Genomic DNA, 21,065 nt, shown 5'->3' with positions numbered 1-21,065 from the left:
GCAGGCTTCCTATGCAGATTAGTGAGAAGGGCACTGTAGTAAGTCTAACTGACTTGGATTAGCCTAACAACAAGCAGAAAAAATCACCCATGGTTTGTGATGTGGTCAGCTCAATGTGTCAAAACAATTGTTTCAATGCTATTCTCTCTCCCCTCCCCCCTCCCTCCCCCAAAAAGAAGAAATTAGAGTAAAGAAGCTGGGGTATATGCAGATTAACATAGTGGGGATAGAAAGTGTCTAACTTCTGGGCAAGAGCTGAAGCAATATTTTATAGAAAAAAACAACAAACCAAATTAAAAGAAAGGAAAGAGGTAGCAATGATCCCCAGCCCAGCAAATATAGGAGATGTAGAGATTAGAAGATGTTGTAAAAAGTTACAGAACGGTTCATTCAGAGCTGTAATAGGGACAGGCTAAGAAACAGCCTTTGAGAGGGTGTCAGATGAAGAAATATGCCTAAGCTTGCCTTACTGCTGCTGGCCTGGAGAAGGGCCTGAAGTTCCAGGCTGGTGAGGCGAGAGGAAACACCGTTGGCTGGAGAGCACTTAAGGGAAGGCAGAGGGGAACTGAGAGCATATGGCTGGATGGTGGTGGAGCCTTGGGTGCCAAAACATCTCATTCAGGCTCCGCTGTTATCTGCTTACTCTAACCATTTGCCCTGCAGGCTATGTGTGTGCATGGTATCTGTATTGAATTGTACAGCTGCTATAATGTGCATCATATCTACTTTGTATCTGTCTTATTCTCTGGCAAATCTTTTGAAGATGTTCATGATAAGAAAAAGGGCTCCAGATTTCAACACCTATGAGAGAGCCAAGTCACTAAAGGAGTATTTGTTGATGAGATCTTTGATCCTCCTAGTGAACCCTCTGAGAAGGGAAAAGGTAGAAGAAAATTCACTTCTCCCCAAATCCTTCCAACAGCTGGACATGGGGCTGCCATGGGTTAGCCCTGCTGGAGTGGGGTGCAGCATCTCACTGAACCGTGGGCCATGATTTTCTTTGAACAGAAATCGCACCCTATTTATGTGTGAGACTGTTGTCCAAAAACTGCAACAGCAACAGTTTTAGTGCCTCCTCTCTTCCAGAAGTCAGTTTCTTGGGTAAGTAGATACTTCTGCTTGTCCACGTTTTTTGGCTTTAATGTCCCAGTTAGTTTCTCATCAAGTTATTGCTATTTATAATTTTCAAAGAAAATGCTGAATGGAAAAATCTCTTCAACTTGTCCAAGGTTTGGTCTTGATTCCAAGTAGTTTAAACCTGTGCAGTGCTATTGAATCCTGATTTACAGTGGGTGAGGATTTGGCCCATGTTTTCTAAAATTATTTTCATTTCCAATTTATTTCATCAGATCAACTCTCTCTGTTAAATTCTAGGGCATAGCCTAGGCTTTAAATTAAATAACTTTGTTTTCAGTGATGATATTGGACTTTATTAAACTCATGTTTTGCTGCAGTGGGTAGTATTTATACAGTTTTCCTGGAGGAAGTTAAAAATAGCTCTCTGTTCCTTAGGGGTTAAGGGACTGCCTTTACCTCTTTTGCTAGCTGGGGCTGCTGCTGCACTTTTTAAACACAGTAAGAAAATAATAAATAGAAAAAGGAAAGTTGGACCTCTCCTTCCTCTATCTTTTTTTTTTGTAATTGAACATGAAATAAGAGCAAGTCAAACTAGCAGATAGCATTGTGTTCTGGGTGGTATAAAGTGCCAGCAACTGTATTTTGCCTGCACACAATTTGTTCTTTAATAGTCTTTTTTATTTTTCAGTCATAACAACAAAAGTGAACTATTAAAAGTCAAACGTTGAGATGAATGGAACTAAACAAAAACATGCTGAAGGCAACAAGCAGGGTTTAACACTCTGCAACTTTTATCTCCCTGGTGTATCTTTGATGGTTGACATGGCAAAAGAATTCTCGCAATGTTTCTGAATCCTGATCACTTTACTAATAATAGCTAGAACGCCACTATGCATCGTTTCCACTCCTGAATCCCTCTAGACATGATTCCTCGCTAACCCAGTTGATATTCATATGGCACTGCACAGCATCAAAGATTTAATAAAATAAACGAGGAAATTCCTGTGGAATCAGCAGATGATTTGGGTGCATTATTATTATTATTACTTATTTGTTCATCTGTGGTGCCAAGGGGAACCAACCAAGGATCAGCGCTCTGACCTAGGGTGTAGCGGACAGATTCTCAGTGGGGGTTTAGTACCACGTAAATTAACAGAGATAGGGTGATTTAAACCAGTTAAGATTCTATATTTAGGTTTATGACAAGCAGCAAAACAGCAGGGTGAGGTGAGGACAAGTAAATGGTAAATTGAGCATGTTTCTTTAGCCATTAATACAGTCTTGGCTCCACAGGCTCCCTAGCCACTATCTGTTGAACACATTGCAGGAGCTTACAGAGAAGTAATGAAGTCAAGACTAAAAAGACTTCAGATGTGCTGTTAATATTCTCGAAGGTTTTGTCAGTTTTTTCTCTGTAGGGATGATGAGTTTTTGTTAAGGCACTGAGTGGAGGCTCAGAAGATTTGCACTTGGTTCCTAGTTCACCAGAGACTTCCTGTTTGATCCTGGGGAAATAATCTATTTTTCTCATGTGGAAATAGAAATGCTAATAGTAAATCTTTCCCTGCCCTGTAGGTTTAGGTAATATGAACTCTCTGAGCCATGGTGTCTCTGCATCTATGTATGCGTAGAAAGGGAAACAAATTTAGCTGGAGTCTTCATGGACTGCTGTAATACAAACCACCATCAGGCAATGAAAATCACAGAACAAGAAAATGCCCTGAAGGGAGTTTTTCCTTCCCCTTATGTTCTGTCCATTCAGTCCAACAAAAGCAGAGAGTTTTGCTCCTGTCTCTGGACTTCTTTTGTAAAACTAGAAGCAAAATCTAAGTGAATCATGGCCAAAGGTGAAAGGGATTTATAATACGAGGTGGACCAATGTTTTCAGGCTTCTAAGAAATCGGTCACTTTAAGCTTTTGTTAAGTACTAATGACTACAGGGGAAAATATTTTGCAGCTTTGAAGGTCTCTGTGAGAACCTTACAACATTTGTACATGGCAAAAAGTAGATTTTACTGCTTCACTTTGCAACTGTGGCTGCATCCAGACATACAGGTATGATGCAAGCAGAAACTCTAATGATCCACAGCCTTTACATCAAACCTTCCTTGCCTCACTTATATTTAATTTTTGTGTGTTACTAATACAGACTAATGAGGCATGTTTTCCTAACCCTTTTGCTACAACTCTGCCTCCAGTTCTAGGCAGGAAAGGTGAATCAATAGCTATGTCTATACCAGTAAATTAAACAGAACCAGGCATGGGCCCGAGAACTTACATACAATCATCTATCCTGTTAAATAGTTAGCAAACTTACTGACCTGAATTCAGCCTATGTCTGCTAATGCTGCCCCAAATGTTGCCCAAACACAGTAAAAGGAATCATTCCCAATATCTATTTTGGAGATAGTCTCTCTCTTTTTGGCCAGGGTTAGAAAGTTTAGCTGCATGAATGTGAGCTGCACCATGCTATGTCAGTTGATCTCATGTTAGAGAATGGTTCCTAGCCTGTTTTATTTACTAGTATGGACACAGAAAATTGTTCTTTACTGTCTTGGAGAAGAATGTCCTGAAAGATACTGAGTAGATGATTTGCCGTTTCTGCATCTGTCAACTGATAATGAAAAAAGGCTAAATATTTGTTTAATAGAATCCTAAAACAATGGTGTGGGAGGGATGTAAGTCTACCTCCACATCAACATTAAATAGACTTAAGTTGTTCTGGACAGATGCTTCCTTAGGACATTTAGGAACAGGTCTTCAGTGATGAAGATTGCGCAGACTCCCTGAATAATCTGCTCTAAAGCCTAACTATCCTTTGAGCTGGACATTTTTTCTTATAATTAGCAGTGGATAATCACTTTCATTCTTCATGTGCTGCAGGTTCTTGGAGGTAAAAAGGTCAGCAGTCTATTGCTGGTCTTACAAGCATCCAGGATCCTTTCATTATTACTCTTTTTTACTCTGGTAAAATTTCAGATGAATAAGGAAACTGGAAATGGAGAAAGAGTTACAAGAGGGAATTGGAAAGATGGCAGCTTGTAATTTGTAGTAGGATCCATGTATTACATAAGATAAAAATAAAACTTGGACAAGGCTATATTTTGGGGTCCTAGTGGCATCATAAAACATTCTTGTTTTTTGCTTTTACGGCTTATTTTGATGTCAGCAGAGCCCTGAGGTATATTTGTGGCCTTGAAATTCACAAACATCTTCTCTTTAAAGCATTTGGTTTTAAAAGGGGCACATTTGTAAGTGATAAAAAAAAAAACCCTCTCCATTGTTAAATATCAATTATTTGTAAGTGCTTGGATTAATTTATTGGATTTTATGGATAAAAGAAATGGAAATTGTTTCTTACATTAAAAATTAATATTTTGCATCCAGCTGTGTCTGGCTGGGCAATAAATCAGCTCCTTACAATTACTTATTTGTCAGCCAGCGTGTTAGTTCAAAAAGCTGGGGAGCTAGCCTGTGGATCCTGCTCTACTTGAAAGGCAGAGAGAGTTCAGGTCAAATCAATTTGAGCCACAGTAATTAAGAATAAGATTGAAGATCCTTCCCCACCTACACAGTAAGCATCTGGAGTCACTTTTTAGAATGCATCTACTTCTCGGCAGCAGCAGAAAATATTATAGGCAGACAGTGCTACTTAGGAAGACCTTTTTTAAAATGCTTAAAAGGGTCATGTACATGAAGGAGAAAGACAGGAGTGATTTTCAAAGAGACCTTCTTCTGCCATGCACCACATACTCAGAGTTAACGCTGAATAAATCTGAATATTTCATATCTCATAAGCATGAAAACATTTTGTTTTTTCAGCTTGTCTACTGATAGCCGAATATCACATAACCTTCAGAGGATGTATTCACACAGTCTCTACTTATATTAGTAAATTAAACAAAGCCAGGGTAAGGTAGTGTCCCATGATCACCAAGATAAATGCTCCCTGGAAAAATTACTCTCCCTGACACTGTCTGAACATAGTTCAGGAGTTATCACAGGCACCATTATCAGTAGGGACTTTGTGGACCCATATTTTGGCAGGTGAGAAAGTTTAGTTGTGTGACATGAGTGTGCTCCACCTTTTGAACTCAGAGTCAGAGAATGGAGCAGAGCTCTGTTTGGTATAGAACTGACATCTGAGTGATGCTAGTAGAATGAAAAGCTAATAGAAAACTAGTATCTTTATCATGTGAATGAGGAATGAGGCATAAAGGGACACTGAAACTGAAAAAAAGTAAAAGTGCCCAATAGCTGCTGAAACAAACCACAAGTTTCCCTCAAACATTTCTTCTGGGTGTTTTGCTTTGTCAAGACAATAGGAAATGTTGTTTAATTTGATAGAACAAGCTTTTTTGAAGCTTTGGCTTGCTCATCAAGGTAAAAGAACTAACTATAACCACAGTTCTAGCTGCACAGTGCTTCTGTTGAAGAATTCTATCATGGCAGAGGAACTAACAAGTCAGTCATATGCCCAAGAAGTACAATTAGTTGCACAACTCTTACATATGCAATATTATATGCAATTAGAGGTAAATGAAATAGCTGTGGAAAGAAGGTCATCAGAATCTTTCACTGCACAGAGGAAACTCAGCCCTTTTAAGTCACAGGAGCTGAACAGAAAACTCAGACTTTTGGCCTCCCAGACATCCTCCTGCATTAGCATCACTGCCTGTCTTAGCACTGGGGTTGTGCTGGTGAAGCATGCGTAGTGTGTGGAGTGGGGGGTCGTGGAGTGAGAGAGAAGTAGCAGCACTACGCTGAAGCCAGGAGGTGCACTAGAAAGCACATTTCCCACCGGCAGCATAACGCTACAGAACATCCCGTGTCAACCGACCTTATGTTCCCCGTCCTTTGCCTCAGCTTGCCTCTCGCAAGTGACACCTAGAGTATGCCCAGATATCCATCCCTGTCACACAGCCACTTGTCTCACACAGTAGGATATCTTTAAACTAATAGAAACCATATTTGGTGCATAATGAAGTTTAACTGGTTATTTAAAGCCCTATGTATTTCTGAGTGCCAGTTTCTGGCATCATTTGATCTTGTATTTACATCTATGCTGACATCTCATTTATAGAGCCTGGTGTGAAGAGAAACATGCTGGCAGATGAAACCAGATCATTCCAGCACCTACCTGTAAAATACAGCCAACTTGAATGCATTTGAATGATTAGATATGAAACTAATTAGAAACTGAGTGAGTGATTTGTGAGGTTGTGGATAAATAGGTCAAAACAAGGTGGTTGTAATAAATGGCCAGTGGTTATCTGAAGGTCCAGCAAAGCTGTACTGTTCAAATGATAGCATTAGCAAACATTGAAAGAACTGGGGTTGATCTAATTAAAAACTGTATACCAAGTTATAAAGAGAGAGTACAAGAGTAAACAAGCAGCAGAGTCTAGATTTATTTGCCATAAATATGGAAGCAATCACAGCATGATGTTGAGGTGCCTTGCACAAGGTATTAGGATTCATAAATAAAAACTACCCTCTGCAAGCCTGTGTCGCTCTCAGTATAAATGACTAAGCAATACAAAGCAGTTTTCTGAACATATAGCTGGAGACCTAAAGGTCTGATTATGATGATGATAAAGAGCCTTAGTTCTTTGTGAGAGCTCTTCATCAATTTACAAGGTAGTGTTCTGCAATGGATTGGTTTGTGAGACCAAAGACGAATGAATCAAAGTGAATTTCGTCAGGTGCAGGGGCTGCACGCAGTGGGAGCACAGCAGGCATAAACAACAAGAGTAAGGCAGCGGCCACCACTGTGTCGTACATGCTGTGAGCAGAAAATGATTCCCCTTGGCAATGCCTCACTAGATGATGCAACTTGCACTTTGGCATGCCAGCCTCATGAGCGTCTACAGAGCACAGGGAGAAGGCAAGCCGTCCCTGAAGTGGAAATGGCAAAGGGCACCATCCCATTGACTTCAGCAGAGATTTGGTGATTTTCAACAACATAGCTCTACCAAAGCTCTCATTCATCACCAGTGAATATCTGGCCCCTAGTTAAGAGAGCTCACTACTATATTTTCAATTAAGTAAATTCAAGAAGATATTAAGGTATCTTATTTTTAACTGTAACAAATAGGAAAACATGGATTTAAGTCCCAGAAGTTAATTCATTTTTTGGAGTAGGCTGAGGGTAAAAACACAAAGACAGAAAAGGAGAAAAGGACTATTTTTTTCCTGATATAAATATGCAACTTTTATTGGCATTTTAGTGCAGCATTCTCTGCTGCATGAATAATATGGCCATGCATAATATGACTGTGTATAAAGTTGCCACTCTCTTTCAAATGTTGTGATCTGCTGTATTACTTCAGACTTTCCCTTTTCCCATTGCTGCCTCCTAGCCATGCAGATAACTCAAGATTTTTTATACCAGATTTTTATATCAACTTTTCCTGCACTCTTCCCATGGTAATAATTTCTGTCTTTAATTGGGATTCAACACAGTATGTCAGGCTGAGACTAGCCAACACTAACATTATCAGCACTTTTGCTTTGTATTCTTCTTTGGTAATAAAATCTAGTATAGCATTTGATTCTTATATGGCTGTGATGTGGGAGGCTTCCTTTTCTCCATTAGCATGCAATACCATTTTTGTCATTGAACTGAGCAATTGTGCCATTTCTCCCAATATCCTACAAACCTGTTCCTTAGCTCAAGAATAATTGTTTTACATTGAACTGCTTCTGTCTGGCATAGTTCCAGTCATCCAAACCATCCAAATCTTGCTGCATCTGATCACTTTTTCTTCATTATTTGTCTCTACCTCCAAGGGCATAGGTGTGGCTCTTGCTTCTGGTATTTTTGTGTACTTTTTCATGTATAAAGGCACATAGTCCATTTATTAGGGACTCCTACCATTCCCATTATATTTTTTTATTTGCTGGTAACTTTTCTGTTCTTTAATTATTTTGACTGAACTAGTCCATGCCTAGTCTCTGTATCAGATTTTTTTTGCAAATTTCAAAGAAATTAGAGCAACGAATTTTGGGACCAAATGAAATCCCTTCATAAATGTTTTATTAAGACTTTTTTTTTACTTAGTCCTTTTTGGGGTGCAGAAGATATTTCCATGTAATCAGGGGCTAGCTGTGGGAACTTAGAGGTCTGTTAGGGTTTCTCTGTGTATCTTTATATCTGACGGCCTTACAAATGATGGGAATACCCCTATTTGAGAGTAATATCAGTATATTGTGGCTTCCTCATTTTTTGAGTGTCCTATCAGCACTGAGCATGCTCTCAGACTACACAGCCAAACTGAACAAGAGACATGCAAGACAAAGCAGGTCTGTGCTTCCTCTGCCCTCTTTAAATCTCCTTTCGCCTAGGGCTGTGAGATACAAAAAGTTTGCACTTTTTTGACATGTATTAAGAGCCTGACTTCCAGTTCAACTAATTCTTCCCTGAATCCTTTCTCACTAGTGGGTGATAACATGGTCTAATACTCAAGCTTTTTTTACTAAGGTGAGTGTCTTTAAAAGAAGGCTTAAAAATATGGTAAATTGAAATTCATGATTTTTGGAACCAGTAAAATTCCCCAAGAGGATACAGAAGTGTTAGAGAAAATAAAGCTGGAAGCTGGAGGCAAGAACAGCAGTTTTTGAGTATTTAGAGCATGAAAGAAGTTAGTTATATTTAAAGCCAGCTAGAGAAAACAGTTTCTAAAAGGAAGTTAGCAGTGGGAACTAAAGGAGATATCTGTGGTAGCCAGGAAAGCCGCCCAAAGGCCATAGCAGGATAGGAGAGCTGCCTAAGTAATTATGGCTCATCTCAAAAGAAGCCCTACATTAAGAAGTAAAGGAAGAAGAGGCATTGACAGTGGCAAGGGGACAGCGAGACTTGAAGGGGGAAGGGGCTCTCTAATTCACTGCCAAACTGAGCAGGTGAAACAGCCATGCTTTAACATTCCTAGCATAGTGCAGATGAGCTCAATATCTTTTGTCAAGGTGCTGGCGGGGGGTGGGGGTGGTTCTGAGTGAACTAGCCAGGTTGAGGTGCTCACAGGGGAGGTAGCTGAGAGTGAAGAGTGGATGACAATGTTCCTCATCCCCATTTCTTCCTTTAAATACACTTGATATTAGGGGCCAGATATCACCTGCACTCTTAGAAGCATGTTTAGCTACCAGACAGGTATTTGAAAGTATCTTAAAGCAGTGTTTTTAATGAAGGGGGGATACCACCCGGGAATCTAAGTGAGACTTCAAACTGCCTGAGCTAATTGGATTGCTATTATTTGAGATAATCTTATCGGGATGCTTGGAAATGGGTTTTATTCTTCATTATAAGGATGAAGGGCTGTGTCTTTAAAGGGCAACACTAATGTATGCACAGAGGGCAAAAAATAATGTTCTCTAAAGCTCTCTATGGGCTCCTGCCAGCTGTGACTAATATTGGTGCAGGTATTGGGAAAACACAGGCAAATGTGATGATGAAGAAAGAAGAATGGAGATTAAAAGAAAAGTGGTTTGAAAGCTCTGCTCGTGATACTGTATGAAGAATAATATATGAGGCCTGTATAATGAAAATGATAATGTGTTCTGTCATTTCATTTTAGATAATTAGACTGTGATCCTGAAAGTTGTTTCTTGTGGTTGAAACTCTGTACCTGCTCAGAGGCTTCCTGCCCTCAGTTGTCAGTATTTCCTATGGTTTCCATCCAGAATCCTTTCCTGCTGCCTAAATTTAGACACAATGAGTCCAGGCCTGAGGAGACATTGACACCGTGATGTTCTTGTGGGAGGCGGTGGCAGGGACCAGGTCAGACCCTATGTCTGTGTGTGCTGCTGGATGGTCTGCTCAAGCTCAGGCTCAGGTCTGGAGAAAGCCAGCTGGCTCACCATGGAGGAAAACGCAAGTGCAAAAGCAGGAGGCGAGGCAGAATGGAAGTGGGACTGGTTCCAGTTAGAAACCTCCTCTAAAGTCCAGCTTGGAGGTAAGGCAGATTCCAATAGAAAAATTGCCACAGGTCTGCTGTGCTCCTTTCCTAATCCTTTTACACCAGCAGATGCACCTTGCTGTGCTGGCTGCAGAGAAGGCCATGAGATAGTTGTAGAATCCGTACAGGAGGTCTAACTTCTGTGCAAGTGTTTGTCAGGATAATTCTCTGTGAGCAAACAGCAGCCCTTTTGGGGGCTATTTTCCTTCAGAGTTATGTCTGTTAATCTGCTCATTTATATTTTTAAGTGCTTTCCAAGCATCTACAGCAGAAAGCAAACAGGATACCATAACCCCGAGTATCCGAATATCAGTAATCTGACGCTAATCAAAGACAACAAAGGTACGGTGCCATGTGATCTACAGCCCACCTCCGAACAAAGCGCCTCAGCTCCTGACCACTGCACGCTCACAGTAAACTGATTGCAAATAAGGTGCAGACAAAGAATGACTGGGTGAATAGCTGTGAATAGTAAATATGAGAGATTTCCAGTCAGTCTGTGGGAAATGCCTGAAATGAGAAAGTGGCTACCTTCATTAACCAAAGTATTTGCTAACATGCCTAGCTTAGTTTCTGTTTCTGTCAGACGCCACGTTCAGCTCTGCCTGAACTGCTGACACCAGCAAGAACTGTGGTTCTCTATCTCTCTGCTAAGATCTGTGGGGTATAATTTGCCTATTCAGCTTGATATAGTAGTGTCTTAGACAATATATAGACAACTGGTCATGGTAAGTGATGAATATAAGCGAGAAGAATTTTGGGCTGCAGGTTCAATATAATTAATGAAGTGTTACTAAAGCATTTTAAGAGAAACTGGTTCCTGCATTTACAATGTGCTGTAATGATTTACTTAGAAGTCTCCCTTTAGACTCAGTATACAGGTTACAAATGATGCAAAATGTTGCTGATCAGAGATATTGACAATCGCTCATTGGTATTGACATATACAAGAGTCTGCACCGGTTGCCAGTACAATTATGAACTGACTTTAAAGACTTGCTTTTGGCCAAAGGCTAAAAGAGGACCTTATTTCTTATCTTATTTCAAAGCTTTTTCGGTCTTATTCTTCAGTTGTTTCCTCCAGTATATCAAAATAATAATAATAAAAAAAGATACTGAAAATTTTATGTGTTCGTCTACTTTATCTTCCATCTGTCTGTTCAGGACTGTTCATTCAGGTGGAACAGATGGTGAAGACTTCTAAGAGATATTTCCAGTGTTATCCTAGTAAAACTTCCTGCTACTGTCAATGAGATATCTGCAAATAGGCACAGGTTTTAGATCTTGAATATGTTTTTGAAAAGAGGCTTAGTGATTGAAGAAAAAAATCTGACAGGCTCTTCCTCAAGCAGTGTGGCTCTCATTCAGCCAGCTGGATTTCTACCTAAGTCCCTATGCCTCATGTTTCTGTTGTCTAGGAATATCTGAAAATATCAGGGGAATCTTGGAAAAAGAGGTTATAAAGACCTGGTATCTTGGTTTCTGAAACAAACGAGTAGAAATCAACTCTTTCCTTGGAGAAGATCCATTTATATGAGCCAAGGTCTAGGATTAAACTTGACTCTTCTACAGTGGATCAGGCAACAACAGTGAAAGCAGCTCTGAAATGTACTGAAATTAGACTAGGCAAAGGAAGGTTGGTTAAAAAATCCACCTTCATAATCAAAATAGTCAAACGGCAGCCTTATCTGCTTTTCCCTTTCTTAAAATTCAGGCCCTGAATCCTTTAAGTTCTTTGCTGCAGAGGTCTATTTCTTTTCTTTTAGTACGAGTATTAGGAGCTGAGACAGGTTATTCATGAAACAGTCTGAAGGAAAGCTGTTGTTCCTTGAGAGCATGTGGACATGCAGCACTTACACTTCTTTAGAAAGTCTGTTGCTCATTATGGAAATATTAGGTTTATTCTGCACTTTGGCTATTTTGTTTCTGCACAAAAACCACATCCAACAAGTTATTGTAATGCCTATGGACTAGCACCAACAAACAAATCTCTGTCTCCTTGTGCCTGAAACAGCTGTCGGTGATTACCCTCCCCCCATGGAAACAGAAACACATCTGGTGGCTGCAGAACAGCCATGAAACAAATGAGAGACTCCAAAGCAGCTGTTCCAGGTGTGCACAGCTGCATCACTGGCACACGGCTCTTCTGCCTGAGAGCCGCATCACATGTGCGTGCTGGGTTGGGAGGCTGGCAGGAAAAAAAAGAAAAATTGGAAAAGGGACTTTTCCCCACTTCATTGTGGCTGAATCATTCAGCTTTGATCTCAGATCTCCATAGGATCCTCACTGTTCTTGTTCCTCTGTGGTTCACATGATCATGTTAAAAAGACCTTTAGTTGGCCTAATTATCATGTTTATGATCTTGAGAGAAATTTCCCTCTGTGAAGAGAACAAATACAATACCTAACACTCACCTTTCCCTATAAAGGCTTACTTTATGGCCTCTAGAAATAAAGGAATTGAGAATGTTTCCTGTCTGAAATGTCACCATTTCAATGTTGTCCACCACACAAAACCAGCCGTCCAAACTCCATAGGTTTTGTGTGGTGAGTTTTAAAAAAGCATAAGATCGAAAAAAAAGAGTTAAAATGTAAAAGCTATAGAGCTCTGAAGTGTGTTGTTTCATATTTTCTAGTTTTTATGTGACAGGATTAAGGCTTGGAACTTTTGACAAAGTTTGAAAATGAAAAGTGAGAGTCTCATGTATTATCTTGCTTCTTGCTGCTGAGGTTCATAAGAAAAATACTAAGTATCATCTAAGAGTTGGCAGCATTCTGTTTCTGTACTGTATGACAGGGCTTGGACATATATTTCTTTGAGCTGTTTTGTCCTGTTATATCTTTGAATTAAAATTAAGTTTTAAAATTTACTTTCCTTTTTTTTTTTCAGAGCAAAAAGAAGGTTTAATTAAAAAACAAACCCCTAGCTTTTTGTTTTGTTTTCTTTTCTTTTGGCAACTGGGTGTTGGTGGCATTCTGTTATAGCAGAAACCTGCATTAAAAAAACCCTCAAGTTTTCTCTGAAAGTTTAATTTCCATTCTAAAGGATACTTTGCTAAGAAGCCATTTTCTGTCATGAGAAGAAAAGTTCTAACACAAGATAAACCATATTAAAAATTTCCTATCTTGAGCCAAATTCACTAATATAAAATCAATATCGGCTGGATGCTGGCAAAGCTGCTGTAATCTGGTATTAGCTGTAGAGGTATCTAGAGGTAAGAGGTTACTAAGAATCAGATAACAGCAGGGTGTCAGAAGGTATGAGGCAAATGCCAGAACTGACTTGACTTTATGTCTTCTCATTTATTTGTTTTGTTCTTTTTTTCCTTCTACAGACACTTTTCTTTCCCTGCCTACAAACGCTGCTTTGTAGTTGTGTAACCTTTAACATTGTTTATATCTCTTCTATGCCTAGCTCTTATGCTATTAGGAAATCCCCCCCCCCTTTTTTTTGGAGCTCAGGTGGTGGATAGCCTTGATCTGACTAGATTAACGTTTGTTATTGTGCCAAAAAAAGTGAGCGAGTCAGAGAAGAAGGCTTTTCTGCAGTTAATGCCAGCTGGGAGAGAGGGAAACATGGAATCGAGAAGCTGCAGACATGGGAAAGGGAGGAACTATTCCTGTACAACAAAACAGCCTTCGTTACAGACAATATTGAACACTGCTAATTGTGCTCTGGCATTTTCCTTCACTTTTTTGGAGCCCAAACTGAGATGAGGTAATAATGTGTGTTACTCTGCTATATCCAACAGAATAATGTCCTGTTTTCATCAGGTCTGACTTTGGTCCCAGTAGTTCTGGTTTTAGTTTACAGTTTCTTGCTATTAACTTTTTGATTTCTACCTTGACATTAACAGTTTGAGGCACTGGTGTCTGGCAGCCTGAGACAACAAGAACTATCAACACCTCTACACATTTTGAGGTTGTACAGGTGTATTTTAATTTTTTTAATGACAGTTTTCTCTCCAAGTGAATTGCTGAAGCTCCCTCAGCTGAAAACATGATAACTGTTGAGGCTGAATGCTTGTAAGGGAGAGGAATACAGTAGACCCATACATTTTCTGAAGAATTTTTATGAGAACCACTTTTTATAAAACTTCCTGATTGATTTCCTAGGTTATTACTCCTCTGGCTCCCAATAATGTTATTTAGGCAGAGAAATATTCCAACAGCATATCTTCCCACTTACACTTTGCTTTCAGCGCTGGCCTATAACTAGGCCATTATTGTCTGGAAAAATGTATATCATAAAGAATAAAACAATTTCCTTTGCATTGCTTAAAAATGCAGTCTAATGCAGTCACAGTCATCGTCTGAAACGCATCTGCTCTTATCATTTAAAAATATTTTATCATGCTAAGCATGCAGAGGTGGGTTAATTTGATTAATAAATAGGTGAGGATAGTAAACAGATAACATTATATCTGCAGTGCGGAACAGATTACTATGGAGTGCCTAAGCGTGTTCGAGGAAAGAACTATCAGTAAGCCCCACAGCAGTAGGAGCATGCCCAGCAGACCCATTACCATGCCACGAGTGGTTTTTAGGTCAGTAAGGTTAAAAAAAACTTGGTCCCAACCAAATCTAGGTAAATCAGCTTAGAGAAGGTAAGCAGTACCTGCTAATATAATTGACACAGCAGAACCCAATGTCTTAGTAATCTCTGGGCCAAATTCTGCCTGCCGTGCTCATGCAAGTAGTCTCATTAACTTCAATCATAATGCATATGCAAGAGGCGAGTGCATTAGTATACAGCTAATCAGAAGAGCTCTTTGGAGGAGGCAGCGGGTGGCAGATGCCTTGAGGGGCTCTTCCAAGTAGCAGCTTGCCCCACTTCTTCCAATCAGTGCATTAGTCTCCTACTGCACCAGAAAAGATTGGAGCTAGGGCCACCTACTGGCGTAAAGAAGGCAAAGTTTAGATAATTGCAAGTTAAAGGTTCCTCTTCACAATCTGTGTATGTAGAGGAGTCCCAGGTGTCAGTTGTGTATAGTGGACCCATATTCTGATTTCACACCTGTTGTGCCACAATGGGCATAGTAAATTTTAGTTCCAGGTTTAGCACCAGTGTAGGGGAAAACTGGGCTGATTTAACACATTACAACTATTTTTTTCTTCCCATGAATCAGAGGAGATCATAGCAGAAAAATCCTGAATCTGCTCTAACATTCAAAGCCTTGTTTATCTGTGGTTACATCATTTTCCAGCAACAATGATGAAGTAACTTAAATCAGGCCTGAAGGTTTAGGGAAAGTTACAGATTTACATCAGTGTCAACAAAACTCAATATGGTTTATGGTGTTACTGTCTATTAAAGGACTCTGAAATGGAGAAGTCCATTCTTGATATTGGTTAAATCCTATTAATTCCATTGCACAAAGAGTATAATTTTACCAAAATTTTACTCTCTAGAGAATTTTGGCATACTGTAGGCTGCTAAAATGATATGGTTTGTCCAGAGTCCCACTAAATAAAACCAATGAGGACCAAATCCTGCTCACTTACAAATACTTTTCACTGTTTGTTTGAACAGGGATTGGTACTAATGTCTTATTCCATGGCTTAGAGGAAAATAGCAAAGCAATGGCACCCAAAAGAAAGTGGTGACTCCTCTTTTGAGGGATGGAGGTGCTGAGAGGGAAAGGTACACAGGAGATACTGAAAAGGACTGTGCCAATGAACCAGGTAGACTTCTTAGGGGACAAAATGCAAGGAACTTCTGATAGAGAGGAGAAGTGTCTGAGTGATGGCAGCAAACAGTTGGGCTATGAAGAGAAAGCATGTATTAAGATCGAAAACAAAGATAAAGGCATTGATTGTTAAACACAGAGTTATGGTAAACATTAAGGGGTGAAACATCTATATAATCTGATATTGCCAAAATAACAAAAAGGTGTAAACTTGATATGAGCAAATTAGGCTGGATATGAAAGCTTTCCTAACCAGCAGTGTGATTCCTGAGCAGCCGTCTCATAAAAGTAGTTGAAGCGAGAAACCGTTTTCAGATGGAACTTGATAACAGGATTATGTGATGAGGTTACAAGATAAGATAGGCAGGATGCAATTATCTAGATCCCTTCCAGTCCTAGTCCCCTAGGACAACTGTGGAAATCAAAAGCAGTATCTGAGAATGCACTGCAGGTGTGTATGTGGCTCGGCATATAACCTCAGTTTGCCAAGGCTGGAGACTGATTTGACTAATGTAGAAGTCCTGTAATAATCTGTTCTCCCCATTAGCCACTAGATAAGCATGCAGCTATTAAATGAACTCTCCAAGGATGTGTATTAATATACACCTGATAAAAACATCTACTTGTCCTTCACTGTATGTGGCAATGTTCCTACCTCCAAAATAGTGTCATGCTTAAAAGACATCAGCAAATAATAAATGTTAAACCTAAGCTCAAGTAAGACTGAAGTGATGCTAGTGGAGAGATGAATGCATTCAGGAAACTTTGCAACCACTTTGCCTTTTTCGGATTTTTGTTTGCAGGTATTTATCAACAATTCATCAACTCATCAGTTTTGTCCAGAATCTCTGAGTACTCTTGCTAAGATCTAGCTTGGCACAAGCAAAAGTTTCTATCTGCAGTTGCTAGGTAACTCTAGTTTCTGTTCATTTGTGGTACCTGGTATCAGCTGTTCACACCTTTCTTTACTTTTAGTCTTGACCATAGTAATGTGATATAACCGGACACACAGCCTCTAACATTTAAGAGACTTTTGCAGTTACAAGTGCTGCAATCCATCTTCTCATCAACGCAGGCTGCCTTGCTCACAAACATACATGCCATTCAATTAAGGGGCGGTTTCAGTTCTTATCTTCAGGTTACTCCATGAATATTTTAAGACTACTTTAAATTCTTGGATGAGAATCATTATATATGAGGATTGCTCCTCTAGCACAACAGATCACGCTGTAAGAAGGTTCAAACTCAGCCTTCTAATTCTATTGGGGAAAACAAGCAAAAAATCAAATGAACGGACAAAAGTGCTTCCCCAGGAACTAGGGACCACAGACTCACTGGTGTCTGCTATAAATACAAGATCCTTCCTCTGTAACAGAAATGCACAGCAACGTGTTTATATTCAAAACTTTTAGGAAAACCTTACCAAAATGAGCTACTTTGCACACTTTCCTCTGGGAGAAGATGAAAGGACAGAAAAGATACGTGTAGCCATGTTGCTTATTGCATTATTAGGAATTTCAGTGAGAAAAGTGACATAAAAAATTAAATACAAAACAAAGGAATAGAAGAGCTACTGACTTTATTTTGTTGAACTGCAGTTGCTGCTAACAGCTGTATGACAAAACAAACAAGAGAAAGCATTCTTCTCGCAAATGACAGTGAAATACTCCACTCCTGAAGTAATTGCACTAAATACAAACGTAAGGACAGTGTGAGGATACAACAAACGGGTGGAGTGGAAGTACAAGGCAAAACACAAATAACTCAATGATGAACTAAAACGATCAGAGTGCATCAGCTACCTAACCGTGGCTCCAAGGGCTGGGAAAACCAATTTTAACATGTCTTTTCTCACATTAATGTCTGCTAGAGGAAGTTTTAATGGGTATATCTGTCTATCAGCCTCTCTCTCTCTAGAGGTATGTATCAATTAAATAAATACAGATTATATTTAATGATTTAGTAAAAGAATAAGGAAACTATTAAATTCAGAATATTTCCATCTGGAGAGAAAAAGAACCCTGCAGCTGTCCAGTCACTAGTGAATGACCCTTCTTCAGTATACTTACAGAGCAAATGTATAACATTCGATAGACTTCCTTCATGCGATTTCTTGGCAACCAGGGAAATATTATCAACTTCAGAAGAATTCAGTAAAATATTTTTAAAATCAATGAATCCACTGATCTAAATACACAAATAATAGAGAAAGATTTCACAAGTGGTTTCCTACAATGTGTTCTGAGTGATAATAAGACACCACTCTTCAAGTGCTTCATCAATTACTTACTATAGTCAATAGTCTGAATTTCCATCATAAACAGACAGCCCTCTCTATGGAAAATGGACAAAGAAAAAGTTCTAGATAGATAAACACTCCAGGATGCTGTATGTAGTCAGACCCTGATGCTGCTAGTTCTCTGTATACTCTTTTGATATTTAAATTGCTTCAACTTTTCTTTTTTACACTACTTTAATCGGGAAGCCATAATGTTTATAAGTTTCTCATTTAAGATGCTACACATCAGAACACCTTGAACTCTTATTTATAGAAACTTCTTGGAGCTCTATTCAAAACTCACATTTTCAGACTATTTCCACACAAAATTTCCTGCCTGATGGGAAGAACAGATGTGTTGGAGAAGATCTATACATTTGACCTTTAGACTGGCCATTCACAAAATTCAGGTTCATCTTCTGAGAAGGTGGCATATGTAACACTATCAATTTTTTATTTATGTTGTGTCAGAGATGTGCATGGAGCATTACATGCATAATAGTACACAAGGTATTTTATAATCTTGGGCCATGCTTTTATCAAGTGATTAATGCCTCCCTGGAAGACAGAGAGCTAAGTCAACCTATACTGGAGTTGCTCTTTAACCAATGTTTTCTTTCACCATCCATTCTTGCTTTGATTACTATCTACCTTATCCCCTGAATAAGGCTGGACTCTAGTGTGCAACAAATAAATCATAATCAAAGACTCTTTGATACACACTAAAATCAGAATTAAGTTGGATGAGCAATCTCAGAACTGCAATTCCATAATTTTGGGATACTTAGCTTTGTACCCTTGACATACTTTTAGTGTAGTGTTCTTTTACACATCCATGTAATGCCTACACACAGTATAAAAGGTGGCAAAGAAGATAAGGAACACCTTTGTTTGTGAAGAGATATAATTTAGTGGGTCCTGGAGAAAGACACATTTTCCCTGTGCTTTAAATAATGGCCTGTTACATACAGATAGAGTGGAGGGTTCCATAAGTCGTATCAGGATCCCCATTGCCGCCTCTTTTTCTTGCATTCCTTTCTTTCCCACAGCACATTTTCAGCAAGAGGGAAAACCTGTGCTTGGGATTAGTTTATTCTCTTGGAAGGTAGGAGCCCCTGCAGCCTGAGAAAGGACTAGGACATAGCTCTCACATTTCTTTGATGAAGGCTCTAATCACCAGGCAGTTGTATGGAAGGTTCCTTGCCTGGCTGAGTTTGAGCTGAACTCAGTGCTCAGTATGTGTATTAAGATTAATATGTGCAAAATTAGGTAGAGTTTAGGTGCTTTCTAGCTGCCTGTGAATTATATTACAACACAGGCACCACTGCAGCTCCGACTGGGGGTAGAAGTTGAGGCTTAGATGGAAACATGGTCTAAGTAGAGGTTCTGTGAGATGGTACCACTAGAACCAGATTGTCTTTGGCAGTAAGTGAATAGAATTGCTCTCTACAGCTAATGTTCTTAAATTCCACTTAAGATGACTTTGACAGTGGATGGTCTGAAGAGAAACCCAAGTGATTTGTACAAAAGAAAATATGACAGACATTAGGTGCTTATAGGGAGATTAAGGCATTCAGTCAAAAATGATGACAAAGAAAATTCGAAGAGAAATGAGATGTAGTGTAGTTTTGTTTTATTAGGAAAAAAATGAGAACAAATTATTTACACCTGCATTTTTACATTACTGAATGACATACCTTTAGATCTGTGGAAAGATGTGGGTTGCAGCCAGGCTAAACACAAGCTGCCAGGTATTTAGTATCACAGGAAGGACAGAAATAAGCAAGACAAATCTGGTTGCTGTCTTTCCTGGTAATACTAGGAGGGCTTCTTTGCTTTGTGGGAACCCACAGTGGGATTCCTCTTACCAGCCTCATGGAAACGAAAATCCATTGTGGGTTATTACTTTAATACTGTCTCTGATTCAGGAAGTACCTGAGCTACAAAGTTTTGGAGCCTGGGAGAATTTTGGGAAAGTACTATTACACGTGTACCTATACTCTTTGTCATTTGCTATTGGTCACTTTTAGAGACTGAATCTGGGGCACAGTCTGAGCTGCTGGTGTTGTTCTTATGTTCTTAGGTGAATATGAGCCATCTAAAAGGCTGTAGTCTAAACTGGGCATCCTCTTGTTAAAGGAGGAAGACATGCCTCTCCAGAGAAAGGTTCATCCTACCTTAGCATGCTGTCACAGGATGAGTCGTTCTCTGGTAGTGCCTATCCCTCTGCATTGACCTGGGAAGGGACTAATGACTAGATTTAAACTAATGACTAGTCTAAATTAGACATTTAACTTCTAGATGGCTAAAATTTGGAAGAATGATTCCTGCTCTTAGTGACTGATAAGGCTGGTTCACTGTTTAAAGTTTTATCTTGCTGAAAACAAAAGAAAGGCTAACACTGACTGTTCCTTTCCTCTTTAATGTGTAATGCTCAGATTCCCCAGATTATGACCTGCTACAGATCACCCTGCTTTCCTCAGCCTTCTTTCACAGACAGACACTTATCTTCACCAAATATACTTCAGTCACTTCTGCAAGTTAATCTGTTTAAGATCAGTCTCCTGAGGACCAGCATTGGACCTGGCTTTTTTTTTTTTTTTTTTTTTTCCCACTGTCTGCCTTCTCTTTAAGAGCCTTAATAGATCCTTTATTTAAGCACATTCTCTTCTTCATTCTGGGGAGTGAGGTGTACCTTTTTTTTCATAGCTGAGCAAAATCTAATAGAAAATGTAGTACTCCTGGGGCAGAGGAATCTCAGCCAACCAACACTGCAAACTGCTATTGACAGTAGGGCTCCTGAAATATTAGTTGGCAAAAATTTACATGTCTTTGGATGAAAGATGGATTTTCCCCCTTTCCACTGGAGTCCCAGCAGGGAAGATCTGGGGTTCCAAAGGAGGATGAATAGTCTTATAAGTCAAATCTTTGAGGGTTCTCTGCACTTGGAACAGTAAATGAAACAGTCTGAGAGTGTAACACCATTATTTGATTATACCAGTTCATAGTTGGATCATAATATATGTAGTATAAAGGAAATCACAGAATCACAGAATGATTGAGGTTG

This window comes from Apteryx mantelli, chromosome 3 (genome assembly GCF_036417845.1).
Source record: "Apteryx mantelli isolate bAptMan1 chromosome 3, bAptMan1.hap1, whole genome shotgun sequence".
In the NCBI taxonomy this organism is placed as follows: domain Eukaryota; kingdom Metazoa; phylum Chordata; class Aves; order Apterygiformes; family Apterygidae; genus Apteryx; species Apteryx mantelli.
This window is presented reverse-complemented; position numbering follows the sequence as displayed.